Source organism: Rousettus aegyptiacus, unplaced genomic scaffold (genome assembly GCF_014176215.1).
Source record: "Rousettus aegyptiacus isolate mRouAeg1 unplaced genomic scaffold, mRouAeg1.p scaffold_m13_p_2, whole genome shotgun sequence".
Classification (NCBI taxonomy): Eukaryota; Metazoa; Chordata; class Mammalia; order Chiroptera; family Pteropodidae; genus Rousettus; species Rousettus aegyptiacus.
This window is the reverse complement of record NW_023416295.1, coordinates 99,347,566-99,374,016: the sequence shown is the minus strand read 5'-3', so window position 1 is coordinate 99,374,016 and position 26,451 is coordinate 99,347,566. Positions and strand designations below refer to the sequence as shown.

Below are 26,451 nucleotides of genomic sequence, written 5' to 3'. Positions count from 1 at the left end.
CTCTCTCTGTCTCACTCTTTCAACACCCCCCTTATGCCTCATCTCTCTTCATTTATAATTTTCTCTTAATTTGGACACTTTGTCTCTTATTGTCATCCAGGAAAGATGACAGAAAGCAAGTCTACTTTATATCATCTTTACAGCTAAAAGACAGCTCTCCTCCCTTTCTAAGCACCTAAATAGCAAATCTCAAGGAAAAATCTGATTGGTCTTTTTAGGTTTCCTGCCTATCCCCAAGCCAAGGGAAGGAAATACCACGATTGGCTAGGCTTAGGTCACATGCTCACTTCTCCGGGAAGCCAGGAGAAGTAGTTCTGTTGGCAGAAGAAAAGAAGGGGTGCTAGACAGAAAGCAAAATCTTCACTTATAAGACCTGATGCAACTAGGCTTTAACCATTTGGGCCCTGCTTCCTTGTAAGTAGATTCAGGCACCTGAAGCTTGATAATTCAACAGTAAAGACCTACTTGACTCACTGTCCATTTGCCTGTTTAGCTAATAAACAACCTCTTTACCTCCCTCTTGGCTTGCAAACATGTGCAAGAAAGAGAAAATAAACAGAGTCTTAGGACAGTCAGTCTCAAGGCTATTTCTAATAACTGGATTCAGCCCTAGATACTTTATAATTATATCCATTTTGTATTCTGTTTGACTCCTTCTCATGCCTTCCTGAGCCATATCTTGGATGCCTACTGTGTTTGCTCTTTCCTTTGAGCCTGGAATATCACTTTATTCTTTTCTGGTATAATCCCCTTACCAAGTTCCCATGACTGCGTCTCTACGCTTTCATTGAATAACTACCTGTACTAAAGATATCCACAGCTGGAAACTGAACTCTGCTCACTTTCCAATCCTTATTTCTGTTGTCCTTGTTGGACCTCCCCTGTGCTATCTGTGGAGACTGGTTCAGACTCTGAGTCTCACCCCACCAACTAGCCAATCCTCAATTACAATAGCTACTAACATCCCTAATAAAAGCTTTTTGTCTCTCAATATACAGGATAATCAGGTCACATGAAACAGCATTCTTGAAAACACCCAAACTGTGTTTATTGCATTATAAACATTTGATCTTCTCTATAGAACCATGCAGATGTAGGAAAAATGCCCAACTCCCTTCCTTCTTTATTACATTTTATCACCAGAGCATTTAAAGAGCTTGTATGGCTAGGTTTCAAGATACTGAATCCCTCTTAAACCAGATCCTGCCCTGTTGGCTTGAGTTTAGACCTTGTCACAAGAAAGCTACCACTTGGTCCCCCCTCCCCATTTCTCCCATATCTCTTTCTAGGCTATAATATGTAACAATCCATTTTCCCTTCCTTCAGGAAAAGAGCAAAGAACTCATGCCTATTGGTGCACATAAATAGACTGTTTCAATTGTGCTCCATTAATTTGCCAAACATGCCTGGACATGAGCTTCAGCAGAAGAATGGGCCCGGGTTCAGGTTGAAATCTCTGCTACAAGAAGGGACTTATTGCTGGAAAACTGTTTCCCAGTCTGGCTCTACACTACCAAAACATTCTTGACATGTAGATTGGATACTCGTCACGCGCCACTTCACACCTTCTCGGCCCCATTGCCCACTGCAGCCACTGCTGTGGCAGTGAGTTTCATATGGTCTTTGTCCAGGTTCCCATGGGTGTAATCTGACAGTGTTTTACCTGGGCCCCCAACACATACCTCTTGTGTCCTGCCCCAGGTCTTCTCTTCTGCAAGACACAGTGTTCCTAGGGGAAACTGTTTGGCACTAACACATTACAACCCAGAAGCAAGAGCGTAGTTAATGCTGTGGGACTATCTAGATGACAGAAGCTAATGAATACGTAATTTCTCTCTCTCTCTTTTTTTTTTTTTTTTTTTTTTTTGTCTTTCAGGCAGGCATTTTGAGGCACAATTCTTAACGCTTCTGAGAAGGTTCCAGTAAGATAGAATTGAAGTCACCAAACCAATAACTCATCTTTGTATTGGTTTTTCTTCTCATCTTATCTCATACCCCTTGTTCTCCACTCCTCCCTTCTGGGATCACTTCTCAAATAAAATATCTTAAGTTCTTTAGGGAAACCCAACTTAAGACCCAACTTAAGACTCAAGCCATGGCTTCTTGCTAATTGTCCAAGAGAAAGAATAAAGTTTGCCACCAAAGACCTAGTTTCAAATACTATCTAACTGTATGACCATAGACAAATTACTTAGCCACTCTGAAACCCAATTTTCTCATCTTTAAAGTGAGGATAACATAATCAAGCCCATTGTGCTTGTCTGAGTATTAAACCAGATAATCTGTGAGAGGAGCCAATTAGGACACCAGACACAGGGAAGCACACAATCAATATTCGTTCTCCTCTTCTCTTTATTTTCACCTGTTGCTCCTCATGGTCACTTTTTTTTAAAAATTATAGAGTTGTAGGATAGAAATGAAAATAAACATAATAAAGATATAATTGTCTATGCAAAAAAAACCAAACAAACCAACAAACCATACTTCAGATGTATATACTTAATGGCACATAGGTACATATGTACAATTTATTAAGCTGAACACTTAAAATTCATGTATTTTATGTAAGTTATATTGTAATTTTTAAAAAAAATTTGAAGAAAACTTATGGGTGTATTAAATACTCTAAAAGAAAGGAATACACCATTGTTCTAGAACATAAATTTAAAATAAAGATACAATGAGATGAACTAGATTCTTCTGTCAGAGAAGGAACTCCTCCCTTTAACAAATTTTAAATGAAAATGGTCTTATTGACTATACATATTATATTAATGTATTATGTTATTATATAATTTAATATTTATATAATATATTTCTATAATGTATCTATAATATATTACACAAAATTATATATAATAATAAATTATATATATAAATAAGTGGTAACTTTATTAACCACTTTGTTTCTAATAAAGGACTTTGATCCTAAACTAATGAAAAGACAAGTAAATCACTGGGATTAAACCAAAATGTGCCATTATTCAATTATAACTGTATCTCAGCCAGCAGTAGATACTAAGCATCTAAAAGGCAAAAATTACATTCTTGGAACGCAGTTCGAATATCAATGAAATTACACATGGGCATAGAGGCAACTCACTAAATGCTAGAGAGACAGAGCCACAGCAAAACAGCCTGGGAGGGTAAAAGTAGCTGAGGGGCATGAGGCAGTCCATCCAGGACCAGGTCTTCCAGGTCACTGATCTGTATAGTCAGGAACCCCCCACAAAGGCTTCCAAAGACTCAACAGTGTGTCACCCATTTTGGGGGGCCTACCACAAAGGGGCACCAACATGGCAGCAGTTGTAGCCCAAGATACAGCATCTGCAGTTGTGAAAGAATCACAGACATGGGTGGGCACTGAAGAGGCACTGGTCTCTCCCCTCCACCTGAGAGACCAGAACCTAGGAGAAGGCAGACGGAGAAAAGAAGCTATGAATCAGAACAAGGTGCGAACTAAATGGACCCAGTTTTTAAAAACTGCAAATCTCTACGATCTACCTTAGATGTCGTTGAGGGATAGGAAAGGAGATTAGACATAGCACTATTAAAAGTACTGATTGGGGAAAAAAATCCATTACATATTTGTGCCTCCAACTATTGAGATCTCTCAATTACTAAGCTATCACTAATGACAGAGAAAGGGTGTGTGTGTGTGTGTGTGTGTGTGTGTGAGAGAGAGAGAGAGAGAGAGACAGAGAGAGAGAGACAGACAGATAGACAGAGAGAGAGACAGAGAGAGAGAGAGATCTGTACATATAATAGATATTATTCGAATAATTTTTGAGTAGGATAAAAATAGTTACATTTACTAGAAAATTTCTACTATGCCCCATATTGAACCAGATGTTTTACTCATAAATCCATTTTTATCCTCACAAGAAATAGCACATTATCCCCATTTCTCAGATAAGGAAACTGAGACTTTAAGAAATTTAAGTAACACCCTGAGACCATACAGTTTGGAAGTGACCAGTAAGTGGCTCTCTGCCTGGAGTCATTAAATTAACCTAGCCTGACTTTCTACCATCTCATTTTATAAATGTTTAAACTTAGTCCCAGAAGAATTAAAGAACTCCACTAAAGCTGTTATTCTTTAACAACAGAGAAAAGATTTCTAACATAAAAAGATCTTCTGGTTTTTACTACAGAGCTTATAATAAGGCTACTTAATAAACGAAAAAATACCAATGTTCCCATTAAAGTGTCATATACGCTTTTGTTTTTAACAGCAATTATCACTATCTTGACATTACAGTACAAGGCAAGTGGCTTGCTCTAGTTGTACTTTGGCGAGAGTAAGGAACAGAGGGACCTTGTAGAATTCTAATCTATCCATGAAATTCGGTCATTTTTATCCTTTCTGCTGTCAGTGCTATAATACTGTGTGCATTCTAAGCACCTAGCACCATGCCAGGCACATAGTAGATGCTCAATAAATGTTTGCTGAACGAATATTCACTATAAACATAATCAGTGTACTCCGAACAAAATATAAACCAATATTCCCTGGGCAAAAGAAATAAGTTCCTTTCCCTTTAATATTGTATAAATAATATTAGTAAACAAATTCACTTTGGTTTTTTTCCAGTTCATATCAGTCCAACTGTCATTTGCATCTGTAATATAGATGTATACAAATGAATTTATCTGTCATCTCTTCTGAACTATCATGACATCATGCATGGCCTGTCACCAGACACCAAGGCCAGATCTAAGTTAATCTCTCTCCATTTGTGTACTACTTGTTCCTTTGTAATATATATGTATGTATATATACATATACATATATATATATGTAACTACCCTGTAGATATACCCTATGTACATATATAGTTATAATATAATTCACATTTTAGGAGTTGACTCAACTTTGTTTACCCTCTCCCCTTGATGGAGGAAAGGCAAAACTCTGTTCACTTCTTTTTTGCTGATGGCTGGTGCTGAAAGTCCTGTGCGGAAACTTACAAAATGAAGTGGGAGTTTTCTTCCCCTCCTGTTAAATTCTAACTCACCTCCCCTCACTCACATGGCCAGCCTAGCTGTCTGCCCCAGGCAGCCTCTGCCAGTCAGGCCAGGCTTGATCTTGTTCTCTGAATGTCTGAAACAGGGAGGCCTAAAAGGAAATACTTCTCTCAATTCAAAATTGCTTTGCCTTCATGGGGAAAAATTTTTCAGAGAAAGGTAAACACAGCCAATCTGAGAAATCTTAGTTGATTATTTACTATTATTTAACCTTTGAAAGATTCCATTGCAAAAGAGAGGGCAGGTATTTATATAGTTCACAGCCCAGGGAACCTTTGTTTCTCTGCATAACTAGCAAGCTAAACTAGTTAGCTTGGGCTTATATGTAAAGAGGCTAATCTATGACTCCCTCCATTTCCCAGAAAATCTCACAGTGGACATGTAAAGCAGTTGACTTGCTAACAAAGCTGAAGGAGTTTGGTTTTACATAATTCCTGAATTATTGATGGAGCTTTGCAACTGAGCTTTACCTGTGTTCATGACTAACCTTAGCTAATCTTTACAGCATATAACAGAAGCTGTCAATATAAGGAGTAATGTATACTTAAACACTGTAAAAGGAAACATTCTTAAAGCAGAAGATCAAAAGTCAAATGTGAGCTTTACAGTTTTAAAATATGGTTCTGGAGTTTTGGAACATCATTTCATGGGACTTGAGTTTTCAAGCCAAATCTTTGTTCAGAGATAAGAAATGTCCTGCCTCCGAAATATTATTATCCACCTCGAACACACCCGATCTTGTCTAATCTCAAAGCTAAGCAGGGTTGGACATGGTTAGTACTTGAATGGGAGACCACCTAGGAATACTAGGTACTGTAGGCTTAAAAATAAAACAAACAAAACAAACAAATAAGTAAATAAATAATATAATGTCACCTGAGACATCTTTGGAAAAGTTGAAATATTATCATCATTATTAATTACTTGAAACAAGTACTCAAAATATCTAAATGTTATTTACAAAATAGTCAGGCAATAAAGCTGTGTAGCTAAGGGATGTCATTTCAAAGCGTATAGGGCATACCACCCATTCTTCATGGGGGTCCTTAAAAAGAATAGTAAGAAAAAAAAAAGCGGTTTATCTTACATAAAAAACAAAGGAGAAGATGACCCATAGTAAACAGATTTAACATCGAAAATAACAGCGCACTTTTCTTTTGGCTATATCAATTAGGTAGGAACAGCAATTGGATGCCAACAACAAGTACTATTATTGGCTAAAAGCAAAGCAGTGGTTTATTCTCATACATACATTTGGAAGGTTTGCAGTCATTGTGTATCCAAGTCTTCTGTCTCTTTTCTGCCATCCTAACCTCATGAGCTAAGATGGTTGCTGAAATCCCAGCTACTCCATCCATGTCCCAGGAAGGAAGAGAAAGGGGAAAAGGGGCAAAAGGAGCTTCCTACCCAGTTTCCCAAAAGCTCTATCTATGTGGTTGCTAGATTTGGCAAATAGAAATAATAACATGTTACAGGGGACATATTTATATTAAAAATTATTTGTTGTTTATCTGAAATTCAAAATTAATTGGGCAAACCTTATTTTATCCAGCAACACTGCCTACCCAACAATATCACCCTAGATCTCACTGGCCACCCCCACTGTGAGGAAGGCTGGGGAAGGAAGTCTTTAGCCAGGCACATTGTCACACTGGAGTTGTTGCACTAGTCAAAAAAAAGTGGAGGCTGAAAATCGGGTAAGGAGCCAACAGTCTGAGGGAGTGAGTGTGAGTCTGGTAAAAGGACAGGGCCTCATCCATACCCTGAACTCTCCATGAAGCTTTTCTTGACTGCATCAGCCCCTTGTGGTCACTCTGGCCTCTGAGCTTATGGCCCTTTTGGTCTCTGTTTTGGATACAAAGTAAAGATACTGATTTTTTTTTTGTAAGTACTCAATAAATATTATTTTTCATTATTTTTAAATTTCTCCAAATATATATAAGATAATGGAACTCAAGTTTGTATCGAGAACAAAAATATGTGCCAATACCTTGCCCTGCTTTCTTATCATGGAGTCCTATAAAATTTCTTTACTATCCTTCAAATAGAGTTAGATATTTTACACATCTCTAGATTTCCAATGACTGGAACAGTTTCTTAGATTCTCAAAGAACTTCTTTGATTTTTTTGGTGATTTTTTTTTAGCATTTTTAAATTTTATAATTAATTTCAAGTATACGGTACATTGGTTAGACATTTATATAGTTTATGAAATGACCCCCCAGTTACTCTGTCTTCCCTCTGGCTCTACACACAGCCATTACATTACCGCCGACTGCATTCCCTCTGCCATGCTCCTCTTCTCCGTGACCATTTTTCAGCTACTAATTTGTACTTCTTTAACCTTTCACCCCATTCTCCCAGCACCTCAACCCCTCTGGTCATCACTAGATTGTCCTCTGTATTTGTTTTCAATCAGTTTGTTCTTTTTGTTCCTTAGATTCCTCATATAAGTGAAATCATATGGTATTTATCTTTCTTCTGTCTGACTTATTTCGCTTAGCATAATACCCTTTAGGTCCATCCATGTCATTGCAAATAGTAAAATTTCATTTTTATGGTTGAGTAATATTCCATTATAGATATGAACCAAAACTTCTTTATCTAATCATCTGTTGGAGGAGCACTTAGGTTGCTTCCATTTCTTGGTTATTGTGAATAGCACTGCCATGAACATAGGGGTACATAAATCCCTACAAATTAATGTTTTGGTTTTCTTTGGATAAATACCTCAGAAGTGCAATTGCTGGGTCAAAAGTGGATTCATTTTTAATTTCTTGAGGCACCCCCAAAGTGTTTTCCATAGTGGCTGCACCAATTTGCAATCCCACCAACAAGTGTACGAGTGTTTACTTTTCACCATATCCTTGACAACACTTGTTTTTTGATTTATCGATGATTAGCCATTCTGACAGGTGTAAGGTGACATTTCCTTGTGGTTTTAATTTGCATTTGCATTTCCCATTTTTTAATTGGATTGTTTATTTTTTTGATGTTGAGTCATATGAGTTCTTCATAAATGTTAGATACTATCCCCTTATCAGATATATCATAAGTGAATGTCTTTTCCCGTTCAGTAAGTTGTCTTTTCATTTTGTTGATGGTTTCCTTTGTTGTGCAAAAACTTTTTAGTTTGATGTAGTCCCATTTGTTTATTGTTCTTTTGTTTCCCTTGCCGGTGGAGATATATCTAAAATTACTAGTAGCAATATCAAAAGAAAGGATACTGATTTTTAATAAACATACAAATATTGATCTACTCAGAAGCTACTATGTTCTTCAGAGGGGTCAGACACTAACAGTAGCGTGGCCCCTTCATAATAGTTTTGGAATTTAGACCCTGATGAAGCAGAAGTCTTCTTTTACAAGGGACCAGGAGGCTACAGTGCCCTGCGGGACCACAGACACTTTGGAAATTTGTTGCCCTTAAGTGGAAACACTCAACAAATTCCATTCTACATCAACGTTAACCCATTTTTTCACCAAAGCTTCCTCCCACCATTGTAAGAACACAAAATTATCTTCTGGCATATCAATAGCTCCAGCCAATGGAGATAAGACTGAGGAAGCTGCTGGTTTAGAAAACTGGCCCTGGGAAGCTTGATGTCCTCTCATAACTCAGTACTGTGGCCTGATCAATCTCATGAAAGCATGGTTTGACACAGTGTTGCATCCTAAAATAAAGATAAGGGACAATGGGAGAAAACAGACTCAGATTAAAATTCCCTCCATGTATCCCTAGAAAAATTCTAATTTGGGTCTTCCGTTTGCCTGATAGTGATTGCTTATTACCTAGCACTCCCCACTATAAACCATGTTTCCATGCTTTTCGGTGGCTTTTGCCTGGATGAACTTAGGATGTTTTATAAGGATTAGTCTCTACTTCAAAATGGCACTTAAGCACACCCAACATATATGCAGGATCCTTCCCTGGGTTAACTATGTGGTCAGCAAGCCTTCAAAGTAGGGATAAAATTAATTTTCTAAGCTGGAACCTCCATGTCTATGGTTCAGCACCTTTCCTGGATGGTCACTGGGTGAACATCTCCGTACAGGTGCCAATGGCAGTAACCACATTTCACTCATTCAACCTGGGGTTTAGCCACATTCAATTTGGAGTTTGTCATATGTTCTCTCGCTATTTATACTGCTTTGGATCGGCTACATGATACTTAATAAAATTTGCCACTAAGCTGTCCTGCGAGAAAAATGACCTATTGGGGAGAATGCTGTTCCAACTCTATCACCTCTGACGATTGCATAACAGTCCTCTGAAAAGGTTGCAGGATGGCAGTGTGCGAGAGTCCGTGCCACTTCCTGGCATTGAACAGCACCCAGTGCTTTAGTGTAAATAGAATTATATCCCCTGTTTTCAGGGGGCCTTTCCAGCCAACCTCTCCCACGTGGCAGCACTGTAGATGGCATGAGAGATGTGGAAATTTGGCCTCTGCTCAAGGTCAGAACACGGAGTCTTCGTCAGTGATGATTTTGCCAACCTTTTGGTTATTTCAGAAAGCAAGAAGAGAATGTAATAGAGGCAAGAATGAATCTATGGAATGGAAATAATGAGCCATTTATAACCCAAAACAAGACTGCCAGGAAAAACAAACACCCCCCAAAAAGTACATTTTATCAGAGGCTGGTGCTGCCCAAGGTTAGTGGGGTACAAGGTACTGAGTGTTCAGCTTCCCGGGCCAAGAGCTACAGTGTCATGCCCCCTGTGCCGCTTCTCCCTGTCAGCCTGGTCAGCAGTTTTAACCACCTGGTGGAGAAGAGCTTTAGTGTTTTCTAAGTGTGTGCTGGGTGGATGTTTCATATTTTTGATAAAGACGCGGAGTCATGTTGCAACACTTAGCAAGTGCTTCTGCGTAAGAGTTGTGCAATTCGGAGCTGCGTGCATCAGCGGGGCCCCACTATCATGCCGCTTATGTAATGTGTGAGCAGCCCCTCCAAATTGCTCCTCACTGCCTTTGGAAGTATTTTCAGGCTCTGAACTCGGCCTTGGTTTCCGGCAGTTCTTTGCCCCAAAGGTGTGCGGACTGGCTCAGCTGTCAGCACTTGCTGGCGAGGTAGAGAAAACTGCCATGGGCTGATCTCCCTCTGGCACCAGCACAAAGGAAGCTGGGGCTCCTCCCTAGACTGCCTTGGCCCACCCTGAAGCACCCTGGAGGGAGGGAGAATGAGGACTATTACTCTAAGGAAGTCTAGGCCAGAAGACTGAACTGGGCTTGCTACAATAGGTGACAAAAATTAAACGGATTGCCACCAAGCAAGACATCCCAGCTACATCAGGAGCACTATTAAATGGTTTGCTCACAGCTCCTTCATCTGTTGCCTGGAAATGTAGAGCCATGTGCTCCTCCCCCAGCTTACCTGGAGCTAAGTTATAAAGTAGGTCGAATGTTTGGTGCCCTCTCACCTCCAATCACTGTACTCATACTGCCTCCGCGCTTGGCTTCTGTTTACATCCAGGCTTCCATTCACTTAACAAAAATTTTGAGCACCTGCTCTGTGCCGGGTGCCGTGCCAAGCACTGGGCACCAGGCAGGGCTTTCACAACAGCCAGTGGCCCCCTGTGGCACACTGGGCCTCCTCTCGCTTGTCATTCTCAGCACCACCACGTCCCAAAATTATCCCTCCCTCCATTCACCTCCCATGACTCTCTCCCTCTCCTCCCTATCAGGATGGAACTATTTCTTTGTAGTTCTTATCATAACAATCAAATGAGTTATTCTTATTCAAGTGTTGTTTTAGGTAATCACTTATTCTTTCCCATAGTTTCTGCACATTAAAAAGTGATAGTTTGAAGAAATGATGCCTCCATGAAAGAAACTAGGGACTAATTGGGAAATTTGAAACAGGAGGACACGGGAGAATAATATATTGTCTGAGCAGACTCTTTCCAGTTAAACCAGGAAGACAGGTTGCCTCTTTCGCCTCTTATTATTGGTGAGTTGTATTTACAGTTGTTCAGAAAACATATTCTGGAGCTGAACAACTGGATTCGAATCCCAGTTCTGAAGGTTATAATTTAGGAAAGTTATTCGATCTTTGTTAATTTTCTCATAAAAAGAGGGATGGTGGAAAAAGCTAAGTACATCTCACAAGGTGACTTGGGGATTAACATGAATTAGTCTGTATGAAATTTTAACAAAACTGGTATGTATAGTAAGCACTTTATTAACTTTGACTTTTCATGAAGCCCACTCTTTTTTTCTACTTCACTGTCAGATTCTTATGTGAGTCGTTGTACCCCAAAGAGATGATTTGTTATTTGGGGCTGTGGTTTCCTCATCTGAAAAATAGAAAGTAGTGACTGAATGAAGATGTAGGACACAGGATAGTCAGGTGACCAGGTATTCCTCTATGTCTTCTACTTGCTTCTTGACAGTGGACAACTCATTTCCGTTCTCTGCATCTCAGAGATTGGACTTAATCTGCATTTCTCAAACTCAGATCATTCAAATAACACATGAGAGTCATTATCACATGCCTGAACCACTTCTCTATTATCTGGCTACTGACTTGACATTTACCAGTCGATCATTTTTAAACCAATTCTCTTTCATTGGTAACTTTGCAGTAAAATAAATTCCATATATTTAAGGATTTGATACAGTAGTTATAAAATTTTCTAACACATGTGAAAAAAAAATAATGAAATCTAAAAACATTTGTATAACACCCAAATACAACATCTTGCATGCCACCTATGATATGCATATACCATTTTAGGAAACTCTGGATTAAAAATTCACTATGGATCCAGGCAGCTCTAAAGTCCTCTTAACTATGCATGTGTTTCTTTATACCATATACCTCCTTGAGGGCACAGACTACAGCTTATACCCCTGTAGGCACCTAGCACCTAGAAGAGTGCTTGGTAAATGTTTAATTTTAAATTATAAATATGTGTGTGTATGTGTGTGTCTGTATACGTGTGTGTGTGTGTGTGTATCTGTCACCTACCAACCAGCAGGCTAACAAAAATGCTCATTTCTTTTTCTCCGTATCGGGGTCACTACGTTCCTTGGGTGGTTGTTCACTAAATGAAGCAAAGTGTGTCGAGTCCCAGGCTGTGAGTGAGCACTCAGGAAATATTAGCTTTCCTCTCTGCCTTCCTTCACCCTTTGCAGTTTTCTAGTGTGGCTGCTTTGCTTGTCCATGTGAAAAGTGAGCCCATTTCTTAAGAATTTTATAGCACTGGCTACTGTTGAGCCAGAATAATTGTTATCTCCAACATCAGCTCTAGAAGAGTTTATTCCCAGTCCAATCTAAAAATGTCTGATTTAAGGGAAAAAATGAAAATAAGAAGTATGAATTGATAGTTACAAAATAGTCTCAGGAATGTGAAGTACAGCATAGGAAATATAGTCGATAATATTGCAATAACTATGTATAGTACCAGGTGGGTACTAGACCAATCAGAGGATTACTTTATAAATTATATAAATGTCTAACCACAATGCTGTGCAAGAGAAACTAATGTAAAATAAAATCGAATATCAACTCTAATTGAAAAATAAAAATAAAGAAAGATGTAAAATGTTGAAAAAAGAAAAAAGAAAAAATGCGTTTCTAAATGCTATTATTGAAAAGGTCTCAAGAAACTGTCTGGTGAGTTACTGAAAATTCATCAGTGAAAACTGAATGTGCACCCACAGCACCATGGCGCCGTTCTGCGTTCAGAGCTTGAGCAATTTCTCAATCAACCAACATTTACTAAGTATCTTCTTTTTTTTCCCTTTAATTCCAATTTTTCGTTTCAAAAATTTTCAGATTTACAGAAAATTTTCAAGTACACAGAAAGTATAGTGCGATGAAATATCACATATCCTTTTCCTATATTCAACAATTGTTATTTTGCTGTGTCGCCCTCGGCACTTTTCTTTTGAAATAAGTGGCATCACACTTAACCCCTTACTACTACAGCATGTCTCTCTTAAAGCATAAGGACATTTCCTACGTGCTCGTAATACAATTATCACATCCAAGGAATTTTAGAATTGTCTAATACATAGTACATATTCAAACTGGAGTCTTAATTTCCCCCAAAATGTTCTTTAAAGTTTTTCTTCTTTTTTGAAAATCCAAGGTCCAAAACCCATAGCATTTGGTCATCATCTATCTGTAGCTTCTTTAATAAGCACCATCTTGAGCACCTTCTGCAACAATAACCTTGGGAGATACAAATCTGAATAAAACTATCAGACTGTGAAGAGGCTAGTGGACTGTCAGTGCCTGAGAAGCAAGGAATATGTCTTATTCACATTGGTACTCCCGACAGTTTAGCAAAGCATACACAGGGGGTAGCTATGCATTAAATATTTGTCCTATAAAGGAATAAATGAATGAATAAAGACAGCAGTCTAGCACTTAAAGAGCTTACAGTCTGTTTGAGAAGAGAGAAGGCATAGACAAAGGAAGCATTAATTAACAATGAACCTAACATTACAAGAGATAACACAGGCTATTAAAGGTTAAATGAAGGGTGTCTGTCTATACCCTCAGCGGAAAAAAAACTGCCTGTTGTTTCAACAGGAGGTCTCACAAAAGGATGTGTGTTGGCCGGTCTTCTGTATTTATCATTTTTCTGCCCATGAGCCTATCTTCAAAGGGAAATTCCTAGGTTGCTGTCACATGACCAGTTTCTAAAGGCCGCCAAGTTTATCAGCTCCTGGGAGTGAGCAGGGTATTAGTTAATGTAAATAAATCACTGGGTGTTTATCCTCCCAAGCATTCTTCAGTCATCCACAGGCAAAGAGAGAAATGGCAATGCTATGAAATTAGAATGTATAAGAAGTTGGAAAGCTTTAATTAATGATTCTGCAGGCCGTAAGTCAGGGCGACCCTGCATGAAAGGGCCTTTGCCATGGTTTCCTGAGGAGGGCACTGGGCTTTCTTCAGAGCTCTCCAGGATTCCAAACTGCTAGCGTAAAAATAGCAGCTCAAATCAATGTTTTCTATTATTCATTAGTTACTGAAATACTCTTCTCAAATATACACTTAACTGAAAGATTCCTTCTTCTGTAGGGTTTTAAACCATTTTTATTGCATGAATCAGACCATATACTTCAATCTGTTTCACTGGGCACTGATACTACCACCAGGAAAACACTAATTAATTGGGAAGAATGACATTTCCATTAAAATGATTCTTAAAAATTGATTTATGGCTAACAAAAAGTTCAAACAATGCAAAACAATATGGATTGGTAAAAAAATTTCTGTAGACCTCTGGAACCCAGTCTCCCAGTCTTTTCCATAGAGTCATCTACTGTTATATTTCTTGGTTATTCTTCCAGAAATATTCTATGTATATACAAGTGTATATGCCTATATGCTCCCCCTTTCTTACACATATTCTCTGTTCCTTAGTGAAACTTAAGATATTATGGAGTTTATTATAAATCCATACAGTTAAATTGACCTCTTTCAGTTCTACGGCTGCACTGTTTTCATTATATGGATGTCCAAAAATTTACCCAGCCCTCTCCTGATAGACCTATAGGTGGTTTCTAATCCTTCGCTCCCATAAATGTATTTTTGCACGTATGTTTAAACAGAACTATGAATCTATGCCTTAAAGTAGAATTGCAGAGTCAAAGGATAGGTGAATTTTAATTTCGAAAGACATTACCAAATAGTAACACTAAACTTTTGATGAGAATTGCCGAAAGTAAAGTATTTGTTCATGCCAGAAACAAGAGTGAAAACAATATTTTATTTTAAACATTAATGCCTCTGACAAGGAGCGCATTTATTTATGAAACTCATTTGCCAATGTCTTTTGCACCTAAGTGCACATGTGTGTGGGCACGCGTGTGCAGACACATACACACACGCACTATTATCAATCCATTCAAAATATACTGTGGCAACACCTTACTAAATGAGGAACTCGCCCAAAGTTCCTTACCGCCAAATTGCGTGAGTGTTGCAATGGGGTTAGCTCACTAATATCACATGTTCTCCACTTGGCCCTTGCTGTGTTTACTACTCTTGTGGCCCTTTTCATTTAGCAACACTGCCTTATTTTTCTTTTGTAACCAAAGGTCCCTTTATGACCTTGTCTCCTCTCTTCTTCCTCCAAAACATGGGGCCGTGTCATTTATTCTCACCATGGTTTTCTCACAAAAACAACCAGTCTGGGATGTCAGGTCAGGCAGATTACAGATGCTTCATGAAAAGGACCCTGCAGAGCTGAACTTTGATTTACTTAATTTTCTATTACCTGTGGGGGTGGATTAGTGAACAATCTTATACTCTGTTCAGCTGCCACTTCTCTCACTGTCCTCTTATATTGGAAAAAAAAAAAAGCGAAGAAGCTCAGAACATTCTCCAGTTTCTCCAGTGTTTACTCAACACACACTCTGTGCTACAGTCCACAGCTGGGACTCCTTTCCTATTTGCTCTTGTAACATGAGAAGCCATGTGGAGGTTTTGTGTTTGTTTTGTAACTAGCTGTAACCATTTTCTTTTCTCTGCCTCTGATGACAAACAGAGAACTATCCCGGTAACCACTGAAAACCTACATCTGACCAGGTTGAAACTGAATGAAGTCATCTTGGTTCTGTTGATGACAACCAATTAAATAAATGTTCTGCTTACATTTAGAATAAATTGTAAATTGAAAATGGCTTACGCCCTACTTCATCAAATACTTTTGGGCTCCATGGATCCATGAAATGATTTCTGTAATATGAGTAACCAAGAACCTTCATTTTTACATGTGTCTCTGAATCACTCTCCAAGAGCTAGATATGATGGATGAAAAAAAAATTGATTTACACTCTGTAAGGAAGCAATTTCAATATTCTCATGCTGTGAGCTGTTTAAGCTTCCTGATCCAGTTAGCCCTGCTCTATCAGAAAGCAATGGGAAAAACAGATCTTCTATTTAAAAATAAAAGTAAAAGTAAGACAACCACTGAATTATGCTGGTAAACTTCAAACTCAACATGAGTTGGTCGCCTGCCTATGTGTGAGTTTAGCAGTAGGTGCTGCTGCTCTTTGTCCTGCTCTATGAGGTCACCAGAAAGCAAGACCCTGGGGACTTAGGAAAGGTGAAGAGGATGGACGACAGGACGGGGCCACCAAACTATTGCCAGCCAGGCTACAGAAACCTTGAAAGGAAAGCTCCAAATGCAATCCACTGGCCAAATCCCTCCACACAACAGAGAAATTTCAAAATCAGTAAAGACAATTCCCATTTTGGGGGACTTATACCACAGACATGAATATATCTTTAACAACGGACTTCATTATTGAGTGCTATCTCCTTTTATTCAACAAGCATGTATTAAGCATGTTTTATGTGCCAGGCTTTCTGACAGGTGCTGTACAAAGGTTAAAAGTCATCGACTCTACCGCATATGTGTACTCATTAAATATTGTTGAATAAATGAATCAAGGAATGCATAAGTGAAGGAATAAAGCTTGCCATCAGGTTAGGGGAGAAAACAAAGGTAAGCAGATGGAAAGTATGGAACACAGCAGGATGAGTCACCAGTTCTACCCAGTATAGCAGAGAAAGGCCTTACCTTAGATTTGAGCTGACAATTGAACGGTTAATAGCCTGATAAATAGGGGAGGAAGGTGTCTTTCATGTAAGCAAGTGAAGGAGCATAGCATTAACAAAGGCCTAAAGTGGAGATCAACAAATTGCAGCCCATGGAACAAACCTAGCCTAGCATCTATTTTTGTGAATAAAGTTTTATTTGAACACAGCCATGCCCATTCACTTCCATTTTGTCTGTGGTTGCTTTTATGCTGTAACAGCCTCACCAAGCAGTTGCAACAGAGACCACAAGATCCACAAAAGCTAAAACATTTGCTACATTTTCAGGGACCTGTATAAAAGTCCCAGTTGCTGAAACTTTGTCCTAAAAGGGGCTCCGTGAGAGCTGAGACAGAAAGGTGACCAGGGACCAAATCCTAAAGTTTCTTCTATATTACATGAAAAAAGTTGGTCTCGATCCTTTATGAAATGGGTAATGATAGCAGTTATGCCTTTAGAAACGTCTCTTGAGCATTCGGTTAGATAAGAGGAATATGAGATTATAGCAGGAAACCAGCTCTCCAACCTTACATCTCTGACAAAAACCTTGATTCAGCAAACATTAAAGAAGTTAATGTTTGTCATTATGCATCTTGCTATATGCTTGGGAAAAAGAACCTGGCACACAGAGACATTCAATCAATGTTTATTGAATAAAGGAGTTAGGGAAGGAATAAAGACAATGTTGTAATAGCATCATTATTAAAGGTTTTCTGAATAGGCTGCCTCTGCTATGAAACAATTAGCCAAGATTCCCGTTGGTCTCCAGTTGCCACACTAGTACTCACTGAGGTCCAGGCATGCGGAGGTTAATAGTGAAAAATAAACCGTTGAGAAATTACTTCCCTTCATCTTGGTGCCAACATTATCAAATACCAGCCACTGGCCAAACCTGTGTTTATTCTATGCTCCGAGGCCTCATGGGCAAGGATGAAACAAGAAGAAGCTCTGCAATAACTGTGATAAAAACAAGAGTGTCACTCGGCTCCACCTGGCATATTTCACTGGAAGATCTTGAATCATATTTTTCTTTTGTGTGGCTATCATTTCTATTTTATTTCCACTAAAGGAAAAACCAAAGGATAGAGAGAGATTGTGACTCACCCAAGGTCACGAGCCAACCAGAAAAGCAGTTTTTCAAAGCTGAGAAGGATTTCAGGATGTGTGAAATCCAGTGTCCTTCCCAGCCTAGAATGGGCCACGCCCATTGCTCAATAAGGAAAACGGCATTTTCTGAGCTCCCTGTATCTCAAAAATGAGTCGTGCTAGAGGAAACTAGGGCTCAAAGGTCTGTGTCAGGATCACTTTTTAGTAGTCACACATTGCCCGTGCCCATCAGATTTCAATACATATCACCAAATTCCAACATGGATGAAGAAGGGCCTCTTGGAAGGTCCAGCCTAAGGAAGCAGATGGATCTGGCATGGGGATGTCTGTCCTTTCTGCCACTACTATGATAATCAAGCCTCCCCACTTTTTTATTTATCAGAAGCCTGTGCCAAGTGTGGCCACAGTTTCCTGTTGGTCTATAACAATCCTGGCATTCGCCTTTTTCCCAGTGTTATTACTAAAAAATCCCTCTTTTACTCTAAAACAATGCCACAATTTGGAATAAATTAATTGTACGGTCGTTCCAGCTCTGACAAATCAAGAGGCTCCTACGCTAAATCCAAAGGCCTTTCTTTAATCCCGATGGTTCTATCTCAACCACTTCTGTTTCCTAGACCCAGAATCTTAAACTCACAAAAGACCCCAACTCCCCATCAAATCATGGATCTCCTCTGCTGGGTAATCTAATTTCTACACAAATGTTTCTGGGAATAAAGTTTGCTACACAGCCCATATAACAGTTAATTACTAAAAGTTATAAAATCATTTCCTTACTTTGTGCCATAATCTGCCATTCCTGATCCTTTATATGTTGACCTTCACTCTGTTATTCACAAGAAGATAACAAGTCAATTCTTCCTATTCCATAGGAGAACCCCCTAATCTATATTCTCCAGCCCAAACACCCCAAAGCAATGGGGAATACATTCTAGCAGAGTTTTTAGGAATGTAGCCTCAGACATACCTAGATTCAGGCATGAGTTCTGTCACTCCCTAGCTAGGTGACCTTTGGCAAACACTTAACTTTCCTAATTTCACTTTCCTTGTCTATAAATTTTGAACAACTATTAACTGTATGAACTAGGCACTGCTAGTTACCTAACCAATATCCATCCTTCCTTTCTTCTTTTCTCACCAAGGGACTCACTTAAACACTCTTGGATTACCAGACTTCCTTGCAGCTAGTTGTGGGCATACAACACAGTTCTGGACAATGAAATGCAAATGGGCATACCAGTTGAAGTTTCTGAGAAAGCTTGTTAGAGGGGTATATTCAACTTGCATTCGTCATTTTAGTTTTTTGCCACTGAGTCTTTGCCCTTAATTCTTTCTGACTAAAATATCAGTTGTGATGCATGAAGTAGAACAGCCATGTTGCAAACATGGGGAAGAAAGGCCCAAGAGAAGGAGCCTGCGTTCTTGATGCCATCACAGAGCCTCCATACTCTCTCTGAAACACTTGTTCTAGATTTCTTATTCCATGAGAAAAATAAATCCATCATTTATTTAAGCCGTTGAATTTGCGTTTCTGCTATTTGCAGTCAAATTAATACTAACATGCACTTCAGTGAGTTGTTATGCATATAAAATGAGCTTCCTACATCACCCAGCACATTGCAAATACATAGCAAATGGTTTGCAATTATCACTCTCATGATTATTATCATTTTCAGTCATTGCCTTGAGCCTTAGAGACAGAGGTAAGAATGTGTGGCCATGGCAATCCTATTGACCTCCGAACAGCTTTAGTACAAAAACTCTGTGATCTCTCAAGCACAAATAAAAGTCAGTTGCAGATGTTTGGAAAAGAGACGTCTCTGTTAACGGCTACAGAAGCCAGTTCCTCAAAGTTCCTGTCAGATCCTAGAAGCACAGAGAAATGAAATTTCACGTGGGGGCAAGCTTTTTATGTCTTGGAGGCCCTGTCTGATTTCCTCCTGGGCAGGAAATCTATCCATGATGTATAGTGTGTCTCCTGAAATTTCGGGCTTCACTGAATGACAAGCAAAACACAACACTTTAAGAACATCATTATTTCACAGAAACACAGTTTCTGCCAAGAAATCAAAGTCATACCTAAATCCAGCTGACCAAAGGGGCACACATTCAGATGTGCTACAGGAAAATGTAATTAGTTTTCTATAACCTAACTGAACTGCCTGCCAAAACCAGACACAGATGGCACTGGCCATGCAATCTTACTTGGAGTCCACCAAGCCATAGATCCATCCCAACCCCACCCACCTCCAGTCCCCCATCCACAGATATAATGTGTGGTGCAGCGGGAAAAACAACAACAACAACAACCACCTCTGGGTCTCGGAGTCAAACAGACTTAGGGTTCAAATCCCAGTGAGTCACTTACAAGCTGGGAAACTTTGGGTAATTTTTCCTCTCTGAGCTACGATTCTCACATCTATAAAATGGGGATAAGAATGTTCATTTCACAGGGTTGCAACAAATCAAAGGAGACAGTGTGTGTACCAGTGTCCAATACGGAGTTATCATTAGTTTCCCTTCTTTCCTTATTAGCAGGACGGCCCTGGCCAACTTGCCTTATCCTCCCCCAAGCCCAAGGAGTGGATCCAGCTCAGACAACTGCCACTGAGTGCAGCTCCTGCCTCTGCCTTATGTGTCATCATCTAAGTTTTCAGGCCACATTGGGGGAGTCAAAGCCTTCCCCAAAGTTGAGATCATATTGCAGAAAAAGACAAAGCTCTGCTTTCAGAAAGCGGTTAGGTTGGCCGGCCACCATGTGTAACACCTGAACAAATTGTTAAAGGGTGGGGAGTTGCTTCATCCAGTCTCTCTGTCCTCGGGACACAGCAACTTCGGGCCCCACAGCCTCAAGCAGGATGGAATGTGACAGTCATACGACTCACACCACCAGCCATGAAGCATATTCTTCTTGCTGCATCACATGACAGGTGTCCTTGGCAGCTGGTTCTGCAGCTACAGTGGTGCACGCAGCATTTTGCCCACCTCCATGTCATGGGAGCTGCCAATAATATTCTCCCCACTTTTCTTTTAATCATTGGCTTATTTAGGGGCTTTTATCAGACAGAGTTGTGGATATGAAGACTGTCTAGATGTTTGCACATGTATTTCTCTTTAAATCCGTAAGCTAGCAACATAAAACCAGGAAGAAAGTGGAAATTCAGGGTCCATATATCAATGCTCAACACAAAATGTGTTTTCTTACAGATGTTAAGAACATATAAAGTAAGAGCAAACAGTAACTATTAACTGTATGCCAGTCTCTGTGCTGAGCTCTTCACTTTCTAATATTATTATCCCCATTTTAAAAATGGAAAAACTTAGGCTTCTTTATGTATTTTTGATATTAATCTCTTGTAAATTTTCAATTTTATAAATCATTTCTCATTCTGTCCCTTTCTGTTATCCTTGTTTATCGTTTTCTCCTTTAATAGAAATTCTTAATTTTTTAAATGTTGTCAACTATCACATTTCCAGTTTATAGTTTGCAGTCTGAAGATCTTTAACACTTCCAGTATCTTCTATTAACTTTATAATTTCATTTTCACACTGGATTTCTCCTTTGTGTGTGTTCGAGATAATGAACCAATTTATTTTTCTTCATATAATGAGCTGTTTCCCACTATCCATTAGCGGGTTTTAGGCAAACCATCCTTTCTCCACGGATTTATGGTGTCATGTTTAATCCATAGCAAGTTCCTACATGGACTTGCATCTGTTTCTGATTCTCTGTATTTTTCCATGGATCTGTTTGACTGATTCTGCACCAGTTCCACAATGGTTCTTTCTGGGTGGGTGAAGCCCTCTTCTTTGTCCTACTTTTTCTAAATTAGCCCATGCATCTTGAACTTTTACTTCTTTGTATAAGTTTAAAATAAGTATGTTGAGCTCCTTAAAAATACTTTGCCATAAATTTGACCTTGAATTTATAGGTCAATTTTTTAAAAAAAAATTAACGTATTTACATATCTAAATGTGGTATATCTTTCCAGTTATTTAGCTCTTCTTTTAAAATTTTCTCAGAGAAGTCTTTGTTTGATTATTTCTTACATACTTTATAGTTTAAGAATGGTATCTTATTTTCTAGATGGTTTTGCTAAAGTTGATAAAAACTGATAATTTTTAAAAACTTATCAGGTATTCACCACCTTTGCTGACATCACTTATTTTAGTTTGTTGATTAAATCTGCTTGTTCAAACTTTATACCTTCTTTTCTTTTTTTCTTCCGTGTAGTGGCCAGAAACTCCCATATGTAAAACGATGAATAGTTAATTGTTATTAAACAGTAGTAGTATAAACAGAATGTGTCTAAATTTTCTTTTAAAATCACATCATATGGTTTTTCACACTTGTCAAACACTGTCTCTATCCATTACATTATTTGAATTTTACAAGCACCCCAAGGAGGTAGAGAGAACAAATATTGGCCCACTTCACAGACAAGACTCAGTATAGTTGGTTTTGGGGGGATCACATAATTAGAAAGAAGCAAAAGTCATACCCAGGTCTTCAAGCTTTAAGTGCTATCTATCGCTATAGCATGCTAATTCACATCTAGTCAAAATATATAAAACTGTATGATTTAACCCACTAATACGCAAAGTAAACTTTTATTGAATCTCATACCATCCTGAAAAAGTTGAGCTGAGATAATTCTATCATTTTTAAAGAAAGCTATTCCAACCAGTATTAAAGTTCTAAACTTTTTTAAGGTTTTAAGAGCCATTTGTCCACAGCAATTGGGGTTGTAATTCTATTAAGAAGTTGTGTCTCTACAATGGCAAAACAGCCAGTTAATTTGGTCAATTCAGGTAAAGAAGTATGTTCTGTGGGGGGAGAGAGTAACTGGGAAAGAAATATTCATCATATTAATTTTACTAATATTGCAACACAGCTACAACTTTTATTCGGTTGGACTAATTTAAAAATTTAAAAGCTGCAATAAAAATAATATTGCTATTCTTATTTTTCAGGGGGAAAAAAAACTAAGTAAACCAATTTCTTAGTTGTGTAAAAGTACCTCACTGAGAAGGGAACAGACTAGTGAACAGAATTCATGAATTCCACTCGAGTTTGGTCTGCAGGCTCTCTGTAATCAAGCCCCATGATTCACCCACGGAACTTAATGCCTCTTAACTACCTGTAATGACACTTCAATAGACACACAAGCAGACAATTCCTATAGCCCCTTTAAAAGACTAACCATCGGGAAGCAATTAGAAAGTGCATTTGTTTCTGACAATCAAGGTATTTTTCTTCTCATTGCTCACATTTCCACTTAAAGAAATGCCGTCTCCCAGTGCTGTTATTACTTGGAATGTATACCTTGTGCTGGCTTTTGAAGGGGTGTCAGGATAAAAGAGCAAGAAAACATGCATACAGATGAAAAGGTGCTCAAATAATAAGAATCAAAGTACGTCGGAAGAGGAAACCAGAAAACTGTAGTCTTTCATAAATGTAGCTTTGCAAACTGAGTAATAAAATACAATAATGTAACTGAGTAATAGGCTTACATAACAGTGAACAAAATGAGAGGAGAGGAATTGCCCCAAATCCATCACATTTACTAGAACTATTGATTTCCCTTGAAACAGCAGATTTTATAATGAAGTTAACTGTAAGCTAGCTAACAAAAATCTTGTTTTTATGGGAAATAAGTATTGTAAGAAAAAAATAACAGATTCTGTTTTAAATCCTCAAGATTATACAATTGAGCTTTTAAGAAATGAGGGGGTAAAAATTGGCTCCAGGACAGGATCATCAGGGAGGCAGTGATTTCTAATTTAATCTCTTCTTATCAGCAAAAGGGGGAAAGAATCACCTCAACTAAAATTAATGCAGTTTTCTGTGGAATAATATACCATTACAGCTAATAAAGAAGTCAGTGGCTGTCTGTGTAGAATAAACTTTCTATAAAAAAATATGCCCATGCTTATTAAACACAAGAACTGTACGAGTTTATATTTGGCCAATGCATGTCCTGACACCTGTTCATTCAGGCATTAAACCTAAGCACTTGGAAAGCAAACGAAAGTATCTGTACAGCAACGGGTAAAAATAAACTGAACTATTCCTGTAACATTATCAAAGTGACCTGACCGAATACAAGATCGTGTTGCATAGGATAAAGTAGTCAAATTAGATGTTTCCTCACGTTTTATGACTGGTTTGTCTTATTCACTGTGCATAAAATAGCTGACCCCCATTCCAGGAGAATGAGTAGCAACCAAATTTAATGCTATTTGCTCAGGGGCTCAAACACTGGTTTTATTGCCTCTGAGGCACAGTTTCTAAATGTGCTACTGTCACACAAAGACCCAATACAGTATTGCTACATAACAGAGAAGAAACATTTAATTCAACTGACCCTGTATTAGCCCTGTGAGTTAACCATGGTATTCTGATGTTAGTCATCTCTTTGGAAATAAAGTTTAGGTAGAAGTTGGATAAGTCATTATCTTCTGGAGTCAGCTTAAATATATATATATAATCTCTATTATAAGAATTTCCCAAGGACAACCAATTACAAGAGTGGCCAGTATTATCACTCCCCAGCTCACTCATTATACTGGATTCCTTGCAAAATCCAAGTGTGTTTGATCAAATCAGTGTTCACAATTTTTCACATTCTTCCTGTATTAAATTACTTGTCCACATCCCGTGTTATTGATGCTGAAGTATTATTCGCTGTGGGCAAAATGTTTTCCCCATCCCATTTATTTTGGGCTTGGCTGTACAGCTTGCTTTAGCTGAGAATTGTTCCTGAACATGACACGAGGCCTTAAATGTGCCTGTGCGATTTAATTTGGACTCCTGCCCTTCTGCCATGTGCTGTGAAAGGAGCATGTTCCAGGAAGCTATAGGTAAAAAGAGCAACATATGAGGCAGGCCTGAACCCTGGAGTCCAGCCAAGTTGCAGCTGACTTGCAGACCCACGTGAGAGAAATAAATGCTATTGTTTCAAGCCAGAGTTATGGATAGTTGTTTATGCCAGATTATTGAAGCAAAATGTCAGCTCAGTGCATTAGCACATACTGGTCCCTCTACCTGGAATACTCTTCCATGTACTCCTCACCCAGTTATGTCCTATTCATGCTTCATCTCTTAATTTAAGTGTCTTATACATAGTACAGATATTGCAGACCAGATTAACTCCCCCTTCACATTCTATTTTCCCTTTCATAGGATTCATCACATTTATAGTTTTTTGCTCCATGTTATCCAATTAGAATGTAAGCTTCTTCCAGGGGTGGGACCCATCCCTTATTCACTGGTATCTTCCCAGCACCAGGCTAGCACAATATAGCTAGCACAGAGTAGATTCAATAAATATTTAAGTAATTTTTTTAAAGACTTGTGGTTTTGCGACTTCTGGTTGGGTAAGAAGTTTAACTTTTTTTGGTATTAGTTTTCAGTGACTATAAAATGAACACAGTAAGACTTATCTCCTAAGATGGTAATGATTAAATAAATTAACCAATAAGTTTAACATTTCAAGTATCTAACACATAGGCACATAAAAGGCACTTGGTAACCTATAGTTCTGATTATTATAAGAAATACACCTCCTCTTTGTCTTCAAAGTTTGTTTTAAAGTGATGGTTTGACAAAAAGCAAAAATTGCATTGTGTCGCTATGAATAATTATTTAATTTAGATATTTTTAAATATCATGCATATTTACCATGATACGAGTCTATTTTAGAAGCAATGTTAGGTAGAATTCAGCCAAGAAGAAATAGGTTTGCCAATTGATACTTGGTTTATTTCAAATATTTGTTATTAAGTGATCCATTCTTTTAAAAAAGAATGAGCCCTTCTCCCTTCCAGCCGTCTCGGTCACTGCTCTTGGTTAGGGGCTGTCCTGCATCCAGATCTGGAAGATAGTGGTCGTAAAAAAAAAAAAAGGCGAAAAGTCCCTGGAGTCCATCAACTCTAGGCTCCAACTTGTTATGAAAAATGGAAAGTACGAAGCAGACTCTGCAAATGATCAGACAAGGCAAAACAAAACTGGTCATCCTCGCCAACAACTATCCAGCCTTGAGGAAGTCTGAAATAGAGTGCTACACCATGTTTGCTAACACTGGTGTTCATCACTACAGTGGCAATAATATTGAATTGGGCGCAGCATGTGGAAAATATTACAGAATATGTACACTGGCTGTCATTGATCCAGGTGATCGTAATATCATTAGAAGCATGCCAGAACAGACTTGTGAAAAGTAAATCATGCAAATTTTTTTTAAACAGAGCTTGTTTTAAAAATAATAAATAAATAATAAATTTAAAAGAATGAAATTAACCCAATTTATTTTTTTTAATTTTCCACACTTAATTCATTTTTTAGAGTTGGTATTTATTTTTTCCAAAATGTTGTTCTTCATTCCCACAAACAGCTTTTGCATCAATAGGATTTTTTTTAATTTCAATTAGTTCTTTCTTTTGCAACATACGCCCATCGAAGAAAATCAGAAAATGCAGATAAGTATACAGAAGTATATGGCAAATTTATTTTTGTAATCCCATCACCCAGAGACAGCCACTGTATACCCTTCCAAATGTTTTTTTTATTTAAGTACATATTTTCTTAAATAATGATGGGATTGTTGTACATTACACTTTTGTTTGTTGTTTTTTCATTTTATTATAATGACCATCTCTCTATACCAAAAAATATTCTTCTACATCTTCTTATTAATGGCCTTCCATTTATAGGAATATCATCGGTTACTTGAGCAATCTCTATTATTGGAAATT

General features: G+C 38.3%; 1 pseudogene; it reads left to right on the top strand.

The window, feature by feature from the left end:
- Positions 1-3,296: 3,296 nt before the first annotated feature.
- On the top strand, positions 3,297-25,996 carry LOC107504792 (annotated as a pseudogene).
- The last annotated feature ends 455 nt before the right edge of the window (positions 25,997-26,451 follow it).